This window comes from Lynx canadensis, chromosome D3 (assembly GCF_007474595.2).
Source record: "Lynx canadensis isolate LIC74 chromosome D3, mLynCan4.pri.v2, whole genome shotgun sequence".
Lineage (NCBI taxonomy): Eukaryota > Metazoa > Chordata > Mammalia > Carnivora > Felidae > Lynx > Lynx canadensis.
Window position 1 is genome coordinate 69,084,679 of NC_044314.2, and position 13,806 is coordinate 69,098,484.

Here is a 13,806-nt window from a genome sequence, read left to right on the forward strand (position 1 = left end):
CCAGGCTGGCTTCCTCGGTGGAGCACACGACTCTTGGTCTCAGAGTCGTGAGATGGAGCGCCAGGTTCACCGTAGACATTCCTTAATAAATTGTTATAGCAGGGGCGTGTGGGTGGCTCAGTCGGTTAAGCCTCCGACTTCGGCTCGGGTCATGATCTCACAGTTTGTGAGTTTGAGCCCCACGTCAGGCTCTGTGCTGACAGTTCGAAGCCTGATTGGGATTTTCTCTCTCCCTCTCTCTCTGCTCCTCTCACTCTCTCTCAAAATAAATTTTATTTATTTATTTAAAATTTTTTTTCTTTTTAATGTTTATTTCTTTTTGAGTGACAGAGAGAAAGAATGAGCAGGGGAAGGGCACGGACAGAGAGAGACATAGAATCTAAAGCAGGCTCCAGGCTCCGAGCTGTCAGCACAGAGCCCGATGCAGGGTTCAAACCCACGAATGGCGAGATCGTGACCCGAGCCCAAGTTGGATGCTTAACAGACTGAGCCACCCAGGAGCCCCTCAAAATAAATTTTTAAAAATTTGGGAAAAAAATGGGGGCATAATAGCATCTATCTCATAAAAGGGTGCCACCAGGCTCTGTTCTAAGTGCCGAGGATACAGCAGCAAACAAAGGGGGCGAAATGGATCCCTGCCCTCCTGGAGCTGACCCCTGGGAGCAGGGAGGGTGGGAAGCGGGCAGGGACAAACAGTACAAACGATCAATAAGTAAAGAGGAGGAAATAAGTAAGGACGAAGGGGAACCTGAGGGCTGGGAGGTGGTTTCTCCATCTAGATGCTGGTTACGGGGGCGTGTCTGGCCTGTCAAAGCTCACCGAACAACACTGAAGGTGCAGACGCTTCTAAATGCACATTACAGTTACACTCCAATAAGTTTTTTCCTAAATAATATATCAGAAGTTAGGAAGTGATACGTGCTATAGTCAAACAAAAAAAAAATGAAAGGAAAACAAAAAGCAGAGCTGAGCTAAAGGACAGGGTGGGTAGGCTGTGATTTTAAAGAGAGCGGTAGAGGGGCGCCTGGGCAGCTCGGCTGGTCAAGCGTCCTACTCTCGATCCCAGCTCGGTCACGATCACGGTTCGTGGGATCGAGCCCCGGGTCAGGCTCCGCACTGACAGGACGGAGCCTGCTTGGGATTCTCTCTCTCCCTCTCTCTGGGCCCCTCCCCTGTTTGCCTTCTCACTCTCTCTTAAAATAAATAAACTTAAAAAAAATAAGATAAACAGGGCAGTGGAGGTGGGTCTGGAGGAGGTGACGTTTGAGCACACGTGTGAAGAAAGTGTGGGGAAGAAGGTTCCAGGCCGAGGGGCGAGCCAGTGCGGAGCCCAAGAGGGAAAGACTCCTGGTGGAGCCATCGATTCATGTGCAGACTCCCACATGTCATGTCACAGACCACTTAGTGGCAGTCGCGGGCCTTGGGAGTCGGTGAGGCGAGCAGGGACACTTTGCGGCACCCCGAATCTCAGGCCCCTGCCACAACCACCTGCCCAAGGGGTTCCTTTCTGGGGCGAACGCCCCGCCCCCACCCCACCCCAGCACCCAGGATCAGCCCCACGATCTCAGGGAGGTTCCTGCTGAACCGATCGGACCCTGGCCCCGTGCCTTTGGGGGGCTGACGGGGAGGGTGGGGGCAATGCCAGGGAAGAGGGTGGAGAGAAACAAAGCCTTCCTCCCTAGAGGCCGTTTGTTCCCTCAACGGCTGGTGGAAACCTGAGGCTTTCATGCTCCAGGCCCAGCATGGAAGAAGGAGGCACAGCCGGGATGGCGGAAAGGTTACTGGCAGACGTGTGAACGCGGGGAAGGAGGGTGAGCACCGCTGTGCTCCGCAGGATCTGGGGGCAGCCAGCGGCCCCCTCCGGGCATCAGAGGAGCCCCCGATTGTGCCGTGTTCGCAGCTCCTGCGAGCAATTTGGCCACTCTCTGAGCCTCAGCCTCCACATCTGTAAAATGGGCACGACAACACTCTCTTCCCTGTGGGGTGACTGCAACGGTGAGGTGACTCAGTCTGTAGCACTTGGCACAGAGCCAGGAGCGAGCATGCACTGAGGGTGTGCACATGATGATACTTGGTTATGCACGTGAGATTTTGTGGCTGTGGCCACGCTGGGAGCTCGAAATGGTCATCTCCCTTTTCAAGTCAGGAGTTAAATCCCGGAAGGTTGAATGACTCATCCAAGGTCTCACGGCCATAGTACCTCCTACATGATTTGGGTGGCCCGGTGTAAGATGGGATGCGGGGTCCCCTTGTTTAGAAATTCACAGGAATTGCAAGATGGCAACAGTGGGCCATTAAACCAGGCGTGGCGCCCTTCTTTAAATTTTTTTAATGTTTATTCATTTTTAAGAGAGATAGAGCATGGGTGGGGGAGGCGCAGAGAGAGAGGGAGACACAGAATCCGAAGCAGGCTCCAGGCTCTGAGCTGTCAGCACAGAGCCCGGCGCGGGGCTCGAACTCACGGACCGCGAAATCATGACCTGAGCCGAAGTTGGACGCTCAACCGACTGAGCTACCCAGGCACCCCAGTGTGGGTCCTCTTGAGCAAGATCATGCCCATGAGGACGGCACAGTCAAAGTGAGCAAAGCCAGAATTCGCATCCAGGTGTCCCTGACCCCCAAACCAGTGCTCTCTCCCCTTCCAAGCACCACCATGGCATGGAGCCACGGCCAGTCCAGCAGCACCCCCCCCCCCACAAGAAACATCTGCCACTGCATCAGAAAGAAAGCACATGCGCAGGGGAGTACCCCAGTGCCTGGGGAGTCTCAGACCCAGCCCTGCCCGGAAGTTGCCAGGAGGTGCACCCACCACCCCCATCCCCAGGGAAGCTCCCCCAAGGCCCAGATCAAAAGCTGCCTCCAGGGGCTCCTGGGTGGCTCAGTCGGTTAAGCATCTGACTCTTGATTTAGGCTCAGGTCGTGATCTCACAGTTCGTGGGAGTGAGCCCCACATCAGGCTCTGCACTGACAGCATGGAGCCTGCTTGGGATTCTCTCCCCCCCTCCCTCTCTGTGCCCCTCCCCTGCTCACGCTGTTTCTCTCTCAAAATAAATAAATAAACAAACAAACAAACAAGCTGTCTCCTTCCAGAAGTCTTCCCTGATTGCATGTCTGCGCCCCCTGACATTCTTTCAATTGAGCAAAAGAGATGTGTTGAACACCTACTGTGTGCAAGCCTCTGTCCTAGGCCCCTAGAGGGTGGAACACAGACCATACGTGCATTCTACCCTCAAGGACACTTGCTGTCAGTAGAAGGGAATAGAAATGTTAGCCGTCAACAGTGGGTTCTCACTGACGTTAAAAAAAAACAAAAATAGACCTAAGGAAAAGACCAGCAGAAAAAGCGTCGACATGTAGAGCACCTGGTCCCTTGTGACGGAACCGACAAGAACTTTCTCTTTGAGGCAAAAAAAAGAGCCTTGGTCCTGGCTGCTGAATCTGGCTTGGGGACTTCTGGGCCGGCAGGTTTAAGCTGCAGGCTGCAGGAATGTTCGGGTTGAGATACTTTTAAGAATTGAGCTTGTGTGTTTTTTCCAGATTTTTCTATTACGATCCTATGGTAGTCGTATAATTAGGGAGACATGAACTTCACTTAAATGATATTTCAACACACGGGGTGCAACTAAATGATGCAGAAGGGTAGGGGCCTCTGTGCGCCTGACTCCCAGACTTGTGTGTCTATCTTGCCGCTCTGTGCCTCAGTTTCCCCATCTGAAGATAAGGGGGTGGGCCGATTCCATCCTGAGATTCACAGCATTTTGACATGGCAGGCCGCCATGCAGGGAAAACTGGGGTCGTTTCTGCCAAACTACTCAGTCACGGATGCCTACGGCATACTTACTATGTGTCGATCCTGGACACCCTGGGAATAACAGGCCTGTGTGACATCTTCCAGCTTAATGGGAAACAGCAAGACGTTATCTCAAATGATTGTTTAGGTAAGTCCAAGTTTGCAGCATGCTGCAGAGAGGAAGTGTAGAAGTTTCCGGAACATAAAGGACAAGATCGAATGCACAGGTCGGGTGAGGCTTCCTCACGGAAGCAGCAATTAAGGGTTCATAAGAGCCAGCCAGGGAAAGGGAGCAGGGAAGGGTGCATGAGGACTCAGAGGCAGGGGTCCCACGGCTGCAGGAGGGATGCAGAGAAAAGCCATGGGGACAGAGGTAGAGGACAAGGCTGCAGAGACCAGTGTAGCTGGTCCGTGTGGGGCCTCGGCTGGGCAGGAGTTAGCACTTATCTCAAAGGCACTGGGGAGCCATGGATGGTTCTCATCCCAGGAGGAGGGTGGCAAGCCTCTAGGAAGACCAGAGCCCTCTGTCCTGAGCAGCCCCTTGACTAGGGGAAGTCTTCATTCACGAATGAGGTCTGGCTCAGGTGTTGGGAGCAGGAGCCCCACAGATAAGAGGATTTGGAGGAGGAGCTCAAACACCCTGAACATTCCCCAGCTGCCCCCAGAAGGCTCTGCCTTTACTGCAAGGCCATCCCAGGTAAGCTCATAGGCCAGAGCTGTTGAGCACTCTGCACTGTAGGATCTGCACTAATGTCTCATCACAGACCCTCCATGGACCGTTTCTGCACAAGGAAGGCACACAGTAGGTGCTTCACAATCAAAGCCACCATTCGCTGAGCAGCTGCCACGGTCCTCAGCACGGTACTGAGACCTTGCGGTCATGGACATAGTTCACCGTCCCATCAATCCCTGAGGTAGGTACCAGCATCCCCCTCATCGTATAGATGAATACACTGGCACAAAGAGACGTTGACACCCAAGACCGAAGTCTCACATCGCTGGAGTCGGCCCCAGAGTGCACATCTCTGTCATAAATGCCTCTTTTCCTAACTCTATCTCCACCCGCCCCCGTTTTACACGCACAGGGCGCTCAACAGAGCCCTTGACTTTTTCCAGAGACCATTTGCATACATTTTCTCACGGAGAACAGAGCAAGGTCACAGCTAAGAGCAGGCTTTAAGTCTCTGCACACGGGCTATGGTGAGGGCGAGTCAGGACGATGTAACCAGTGTGTGGCATGTCATATATGGTCAGCAGATGCTCACCACGATGATTGGACCTCCGTGTCACCACCGAGTCTGGGACGGCTTTGTGGCACATATACCATTGGACAGATGGGCCAAGAGGGTCCCAGAAAGGCTAAAGTCAAGTTAGAAGACTCACAACAGGGTCAGAGCTGGGTCTGCCCCCCTCGCACTACCCCAGAGATCCTGACACACGCACTGGCCCATCTTTCAAATGCTTTATAGAAGTATCCTGAGAGCAGGAACTGTGTCTGTCTTAGCCTCTGTTTTAGCCTGTTTTAGCCTCCATGCCTGGTTCACTGCAAGCTATCAATCAGTACAAGTTGAATGGATGGATGGATGGATGGATGGATGGATGGATGGATAAATCGATGGATGGATGGATGGATGGATGGATGGATGGATAGATGGATGGATGGATGGGTAAATCGATGGATGAATGGATGGATGGATGGATGGACGGACCATTGTGGCAGACAGACTCTAGGTAGCACCTCATGATCTTTGCCTCCTGATGTTAATGCTCTTATATACTCTCCTTCCCCTGAGGGTGGGGTGGGGGGCTGTGACTTGCCTCTGACCCATGGTAGGGTTGATGGACTGAGCATGATCACATACATAAGATATAATATCCATCTTGTAGGAATCTGTAGCTCACTGTTGAGCTTTGAAGAAGGGAGCCACCATGGTGTAGGCTACCGTGTTGGAAAGCTCATATGGCAAGGGAATGTGGGTGGTTTCTCAGAGCTGAAGGTGGCCTCTGACCAACAGCCAGCAAAAAACTGAAGCCCTCAGTCCTACAACCACAAGGAATTGCATTCTGCCAACAACCTAAGTGACCTTAGACCCCTCCCCAGTGGAGCCTCGGATGAGGCTGCAGCCCCAGCCGACACGTTGATGGAGGCCTTACGAGACCTAAGCAGAGGACCCAGCTAAGCCAGCCCCGGACTTCTGACCCACAGAAACTGTGAGAGAATAAAACGTGTGTTGTTTTAAGCCACTAAATTATCACCCAGCAGAGGATAACTTATTACCCAGCAAAGGATAACTAATACAGCTATAGTTTTCAACAGCCGTGGTTCCTAACTTGGCTCATTTACAAACCAATTCCCATTCCATAATTTCATCAAGGAATATTAAAATAAAAAGAAAACTATTTGAGGGGCAGCCGGGTGGCTCAGTGGGTTAAGCATCGGACTCTTGATTTTTTGGCTCAGGTCATGATCTCCCCATTCGTGAGTTTGAGCCCTGCACCAGGCTCTAGGCTGATAGCATGGAGCCTGCTGGAGATTCTCTCTCTCTCTCTCTCTCTCAAAGCAAATAAATAAACATTTTTTAAGTTATAAAAAAAATTAAATCAGAAGGGAGGCAGTGCCGCTTAATGGGTAGGGCCACATGCTTCGGGGGTAAGTCCTGGCTCGCCCAAGCTAAATACCTCTAAGCCTTTCTGACCATCAGGGTTTCTTGTTTGTTTGTTTTTTGTTTTTCAGCTGTAGAAGCAAGTCCTTTGCCACTCTGCCTTGCTTCCCTTGCATATAACACGTCTGTGAAGAGGTTGGCCAGTTGGCAGGACTGTTGAGTATTCAACAGTAAGCCACTCCAACTTCAGGCTTTTCCAGGGAGCTCAGCGCGGGGCTGGGGCCCCACCGTGGTGGTGACCTCAGTGAGGTTCTAGCCCCATTTCACCGATGAGGCTATTGAGGCCCAGAGAAGAGTGGTGACTTGCCTGGAGGCCCACAGCTGGGAAGGGGGGTGAACCAGAATTTGAACCTCTGACCTCTGACCTTTCTCTTAATTGCTTACACCCAGGACCGGCTACGTAATTTGCAGAGCCCCCTGCAAAATAAAAATGCAGGGAACCTTGATAAAAACTGCGTGGATTTCAGGGCACCTGGGTGGCTCAGTCGGTTAAGCGGCCAACTCTTGATTTCGGCTCAGGTCGTGATCTGAGTTTGTTGGTTTGGGCCACGCATCAGGCTCTGTGCTGACCACAGGGAGCCTGCTTGGGATTCTCTCTCTCCCTCTCTCTGTGACATTCGCTGCTGTTGTTGTTATTAAAGTTTCATACTCATCTGTGCCTGGACCTTCAAATCAGAGAACAATTCTGGAGTCTCAGTGATCTCGGTAATCCCAGAATGCAAAGCATGACCAAACCCTCAAATCTTGTCAGATCAGGACCCAGAAGATCATGAAGAATGAAAGCTATAGCCAGGGCGGCTCCGTCGATTGAGCGTCAGACTTCGACTCGGGTCATGATCTCGCGGTTCATGAGTTCGAGCCCCGCGTGGGGCTCTGTGCTGACAGCTCGGAGCCTGCAGCCTGCTTGGGATTCTGTGTCCTCCCCTCTCTCTGTCCCTCCCCTGCTCTATCTCTATCTCTCTCTCAAAAATAAATACACATTAAAAAATTTTTAAAAAAAAGAATGAAAGCTAGGTTGTCAAACACAGTGTTGGAGCAGGAAAGGGTCATAGAATCAACCCATTTGACGGGCGTGGAAAGTGAGGCTCAGAGAGTGGTAGCGGCTTTCCCGGTATCTAGGACCCCGGGATCTTCTTCACCCCTGAGAACAATTCTCTGGGCCCCAAGCTCTTCCCATTCAGCTGACTGGCTTCCCCCATTCCTCCTGCCACTGGCCTCCTGAGGGGAATTCTCCAGCCCGTTCTCCTCCCGGGCCCATCTTCGTCCAAGCCAACGGCCTCTCTCAGCTTGGTGCCCCGGGGGAGCGTTACCAGCGGCCGCTTAACTCAAATTATAGCTTCTTTAGAAAAAGGAAGGAGAGAGGAAGGGGGGTGAAGGCACACACACTGCCACTCTAAAGAGGCCCTCGTCAGCCTGTTACGAGCGAGGAGTTTGTTTTTTGTTAATATTTTTTCTGCATGGCGTGCTGCAAATAAGAACATTCAGGGAGCAAATTGGTGGCGTATTTATTGCTGTTGGTTCTTCAGCAGCGCTAAGCCAGTAATAACGGAGAAGCCACTTGAGGTACAGGCTCAATTCTGCCTGGTTAAAGAGATCAGGGCTCTGCTCGCGGGCTGTGTTTTGTCAAGTAGACGCAGCGCGCAAGCCTGGAACGCCCAAGCTAATAGCGTAATAGGATTGAGTCTTCTGCGGACTCCCCACATCCCCGTGGGCCCCGCGGGGCAGGGGCCTGGGCCCCAAGCTCTGGGGGCTCCAGGCACCTAGCCACGCTGCGCCCTCGGCACCACAGGATGCTGCCGGGTACCTGACTGGGGCTGCAGTGCGGGGCCCTTAGAGAGGGGCTGTGACGTGCCCAGAGTCCCGCTGCTGGAGAGGCGCTGAGTCGGGATTTCCACCAGGTCCCTCTTCCCTCTCCAGTCTTCTTCCGATCGCTACACCCAGGACTGGCTACCTAATGTGCAACCTGGTGCAAAATGAAAAATCAAGGTCTCTTGGAAGTTGTGGACCAGGAGGGTAGGCGAACGCTGTGGTTGGGCAGACAAGATAGCAAGGGGGTCCCTGGGATCCCAGTCCCGGCATTAGCCGTTCCTGCGGTGATCTTGGGCAGGTGACTTTAACCCCTCCGTCCGTATCTGTATTTCCTTGTGGATAACATGGGTAGAATAAGGAGTCCCTCCCCCGTAGGATTATTATAAGGATTAAGCGAGTTAAGACACAGGAAACCCTCCAGACAGGCCTGGTGCACAGGAAGAACTAAACAAGCAACAACGATCGCTACCGTGGGAAAATCACAGATCTGAACTCGGCACGCCGTGTGAACTTGGGTGAGTCACTTCATCCCTGGCTGCCTTACCCGTGCAGAGATAGCGTTACAACTCACGCCTCTGTCACAGGGGGCTGCGAGGGTGACCCGGAGTAAGGGATGCTTCCAAGCAGCTCTGCACAGGTGCTGTCACCGTGACCCGGCTGGGGGCCTCTCGGGAAAGAGTGTGCCACTTGGGAAAGAGTCTGGCACGACTCGGCACCGAGGGGAAGATGTGCATGGCCGCTGACCCAGCAATTCCGCTCCCAGAAATACACCCAGGGTGAGCGACGTGCCCACACGTGCTCACCGCGGCACTGGTCAGGAGAGCTCCAAAGCAGACCCCACCCCAACCGCCCCATCTTTGTGCCTCTTGGAAGCATCAGGGCCTCGTCCTGCAGGGAAACAGTCAAGCTGGGTTGCTTTCTCTCTCTCCTCTGAGTTACCCACATGGGTACGGATCTCGTAGCCTTTCTCTCTTGGGTCTCCTCCCCCCACAGCAAACCTGGAACAAGGCGATCTTCTACACGGGACTTGGCTGGGCAACGAGCCCCTTGGGCCTCACCCCACGCCCCAGCCCCGCCGGACCACACCTCACCAACAACTGTATGAAGTTCACCTTCCCACCCCTACCTCCCCATCCGTATCGCCTTTGAAGATCCTGCCGTGTTTACTGTTCTGAACAACCGAATTCCGCCCCTCCTGTGCTGAATTCAGGCCTAAACCCTAAATACGGCAAAGACGACCACTGGTCACCTCTCCTCACCTGCGCTCACCGTATGGTCGGAGGCTCAGCTCTGACACCTTGCCGCCGTTTCGAATCAACCTCCGACTTTTCTCCCGCTTCCAGCGCCCTGACTACGTGCGAATAGAAAAACATAAATAGATGTAAATATAATTCTGTAGCCATTTGTGTTCGGGATTTAGAATTTCCTCCTGGAGGGAAAAGACAGGAAGGGAAAAGCTTGTAAGCACAGGCTGTACCTCATTAAGAAGCGTGTTTGGGTGGCGATCACTTTTCTCTAACCTAGACAAGCCGGCTGGAAGCTGACCTCGGTACATCCTGAAATTTCATCAACTCCTTCCCCCTCCTCCCCAAAGAGCCCTCCCCCGCTCCTCCCCCACCAAAACAGAGCCCCTTCCTTCCTGTCTCCCCAAGGACCTCCAGGGGTCACAGGGACGGCGTGAAATACGCTCCTCCACTCCCATCGGCGGGGCTCTGGGCTGCCAGACGGCTTTAAGATGCCTGGCAGTCCGCCCGCCGGCACGTGATGGGGCCCCGGGTCACGAACAACGGCGGGGCCGCTGCCTGGATCCACGGAGAGGGGTCCTCGGCCTGATTTCAGCAACAGACACATTGTAGCACTCCGCGACGTCAACAGACTTGTTCAGGGATTCCAAAAAACGGAACCCCGGCGACAACGTGGATTATCACGCTAGCCGTTTGAGTGCTTTGGGGTCTCCAGTGAAGCTGCAAAGCGTGACCGCTGTTTATTGGATATTTATCAGATGCTAATATTTTATCAACGGTCGGGTATCCGGTCCTCACAACTATCCTGTGAAGAAGGGCCGAATATTCCCCCCATTTTACGGATGAGGAAACTGAGGCTCAGAGGAGGAGGGCTCCTTGGCCCAAGGGCACACCCTTCATGGTAAAGGGCGTTACCTGGCGTTGTGCCCGGTGCCGCACCTTTCTCTCTTAGTTCCAACATCTCCCGCGGCACGGAGATGTCAGAACGATGTTTCCTCCTGGCTTTAGCTCAACGAAAGCTCCTTCTGAGCCAGAGCCCTTGATAGGTGACCCTGGGGTCCCCAGATGCCCTCCCGCCCCAAGTGTCCTCATAAGATTCCAAGATTCCCAGCCAGGGCCCTTTCCAGCAGAGCTCTGTTACAAAACCATTGCCTGCCAAACCCCCAGCATGTGGGTTAGCCCAGCCCTCGTAATATCAGAAATATTGAAAATAGCTCCCAGACTCTCCCGGCCACAGCAACCCCCCCCCCAACCCCGCCAACGCCTGGCTTTGTGTGGACGTGCACGGCCGCCATGTTGGGTTCAGTTCTGGGTGGGCCAGAGGGCAATCCTGCAGGAGGCAGAAACTTCTGGTGCTCTCGACTTAACCTCTCGTCCAGAGTCAGCCAGTCACGAGGGGGCCGAGATGGGGGTGGACGACCCATTCAGCCTGAGCGGCGAAGCCCCCTTCAGCTGGCGGGACATCAAAACCCACACAAAATGCTTCCATGTGGTGCCAGCCCTCGGCCTGTGTCCTTCACGTCGAATTAATCCCCGGGCTGCTCGGACAGACATGTCCTCACAACTGTGCTTTCATGTTTGCCCACAATTTCAACGTCATCACACAAAATCAAGGCTAATTGTGAACAGGCCTCCCCCACTCCCCGGCGCTGCCTCCCCTCCCCCCCTCCACATCTGGATCCCACAACCTTTCCCGGGGGCCTCAGAGACTTGCTCAGGCTCCGAACTCTCAGACTCTAATTTGATCTCCCTTCCCTTCCCCAGCCTCTTAAATGTATGTATTGGAATGTTCCTTTCTTTCCTTTAGCCATTGACTTTGTCACGGCCAAGACTATCCGACGACTTCTCCACCTTTCTGGGCCCTCTCTGAGTGAACAGCTATGCTCTGGAACAGCCAAGGGGAACCCACCCTCTACTCAAGGGGAAAAGCCTCTCCCCCTTCGCCTGCCTGGCACATCCCTCTCCCGCCCTGGGCCTTATTTCCCGTAGCCCGTCCGGATGCAGGAGTGGCCTTACCCCCTACCCTCACGCTCCCTGTGCTCAGACCGTGCGAGTAACACGTTTCCTGCAGCAAAGGGGAAATGGTCCAGCTGACGGGGCTCCCCGGGCTGAGAGGAGTGCGGTGCAGGGGATATGGAGGTATTTGCCTCCTCGGAGAATCCCAGAGGAAGTAAGTGTCTTTAGTGTTTGCCATGACAAGTTTGGGGAAGGGAAGGAAGGGATCCAGGGGGACCCTCCAGGTTCTGAGAGCTCCTCAGAGGCGAAATAGGCACGCCCAAGTGCCCAGGGCTCCGTGGAGGGAAAGATCCTTTGGGGCAGCCACGTATCGGTAGGAGGGTTAATGAGCATTGGTTACTATCAACTGCGTGTGGCCAAGTCCCCCCAGGGCATTCCAAAAAGAGGGCTCTTCAGTTGTAGGGACAGCTATCCTGTCTTCTCAAAAAACTATAGTTTCAGAGTCCAAAGGGGGCTCAGAGACCGCCTGAGTGCCCACTTCACAGATGGGCAAGTTGAGGCCCAGAGAGAAGAGAAGGGCTTGCCTGCGGTTGAAGAGAACGGTGGTCCCTCAGGGCTAGAAGGTCTTTGTCTGGCGTTGCCTGTTGAAAAAGCTGGCAATGAACACCCCTGGCGGCCCGTAGCGAGTGTTGGGGGTCCCAGAGAAGGGAGCCCCACCCTAGACGAGTCCAAGAGAAGACATAAGAACCTGAGTTTGGATCTGAGCTCAACAAACACCACTCAGCCGTGGGCTGGTAGCCCAGGGCTGGGTCGGCAGGCCCAGGCCACACGTGCACTGACATTTAACAGGGGAGCAGGGCAGAGGGAAGGAACGTAGGCTCTGGAACCAAATCCCCCTGAGGCTCACCTCCACCCGGTTCACCCCCACACCAAGTGACCACGCGACCGCGAGCAGCGACCTCACCTCTGCGGGACAGACAACTTTCCGCCAACATCCCCATCGTACGGGCCCCATCCTGCCCTGTGCCAGGGAATCAACCCAGAGTTCATTCAAATTAACCCAGTTAGTCCCAGAACGACTCGGGACTACCACCATCCCGTTTCCCAGGTGCAGAAACTGAGGCTCTGACCCACGTGAGAACACACGAGAAGTCAGGATTCCAAAAAAAAAAAAAAACCCAAAGCGATCGGGGAAGATGAACACACGACCCCACATTTAATAAACGAATGAATTCATAAACAAGGGGATGAATGAATGATTGCACGAACGCATGTAAACTTGCCCTTCTCCGGAGCTCCAGGGCACATTTTCCTTTTTTGTCGTCTTTGAGGTGAAGTGCGGTGCTTGAGAAGGACCCCCACCCCCACGCCCCACCCCCACCCCCGCCCCTGCCCGCTTCATTTCCAAAAACCGTAGACGGGAATTTAAATGCACTCTCTCCCTATCACCTGCATCTGCCGAGAATAAGGCTGAAGCCGCTCGGACAAATGAAATTCTGACAAAGCATGTCACAGGCTTGAAGCATCTGTCACCGAGGGGGAGAGACGTACTTTGGAACGCTCTGAATGCAGAAAAGCGCCACGGCTCTCGAATGACAATCGTATGGTCCTGCTGACTTTCCCTCTGACCTTCTGCCGGCACCGAAGGGCTCCCTCCCGTAAACATCCCGCAAATAGTTTATCTTCATAAAAGTGCCTGTAATGGAGACAGAGTTAATTTGAAATGGTTTCCTAGGCCGTTTGTCTTGTGGGCCAATTGCTGGGTGATGGCCGGAGAGAATGCTGCCCCGCGTGGCTGGGGGCCCACGCCCACGTGACCGGGCAGCAGGACGCTGTGTAATGAGCCTTCGAAGAGCCTAAGTGTGTGATTTCAGCCGGCACCGGACTTGACCTCAGGCGTGTTCAAGGGCCAAACTCCCACACCCCGGCCTCTTTTTCCTGGGGTTCAGGAGCAGGAGGTGGGAGACCCGAGGGCCACCCTACAGATGTAGAAACCGAGGCCCAGAAGGAGGCGACGGGGAGCCTGTGGTCACCTCGCGGATCGTCTGGAGGGTCAGAAACCACGTTCTCCCTTCCTGAACTCACGTACGGTCACCAGCTAGGTGCTTTGCATCAGGAAACCGCAGTGGGAGCCCCCGGGGCTCCCCGCGCCCAGTTCACGAAAACAACAGAGGCTTCGAAGACAGACCTGGGTCCAGACTCCGCGCTGGTCGCCCCCTGGCTGGGTCACTTGGGCAGGGCGGACGGGGCAGGGGGGGTGGGGGGCATTGCTTAACTGTTCTGAGTCTCAATAAGAAAAGAAAGAATATTCCACGGGAAGGCTTTGAGGGTCAGACGGCTTTGC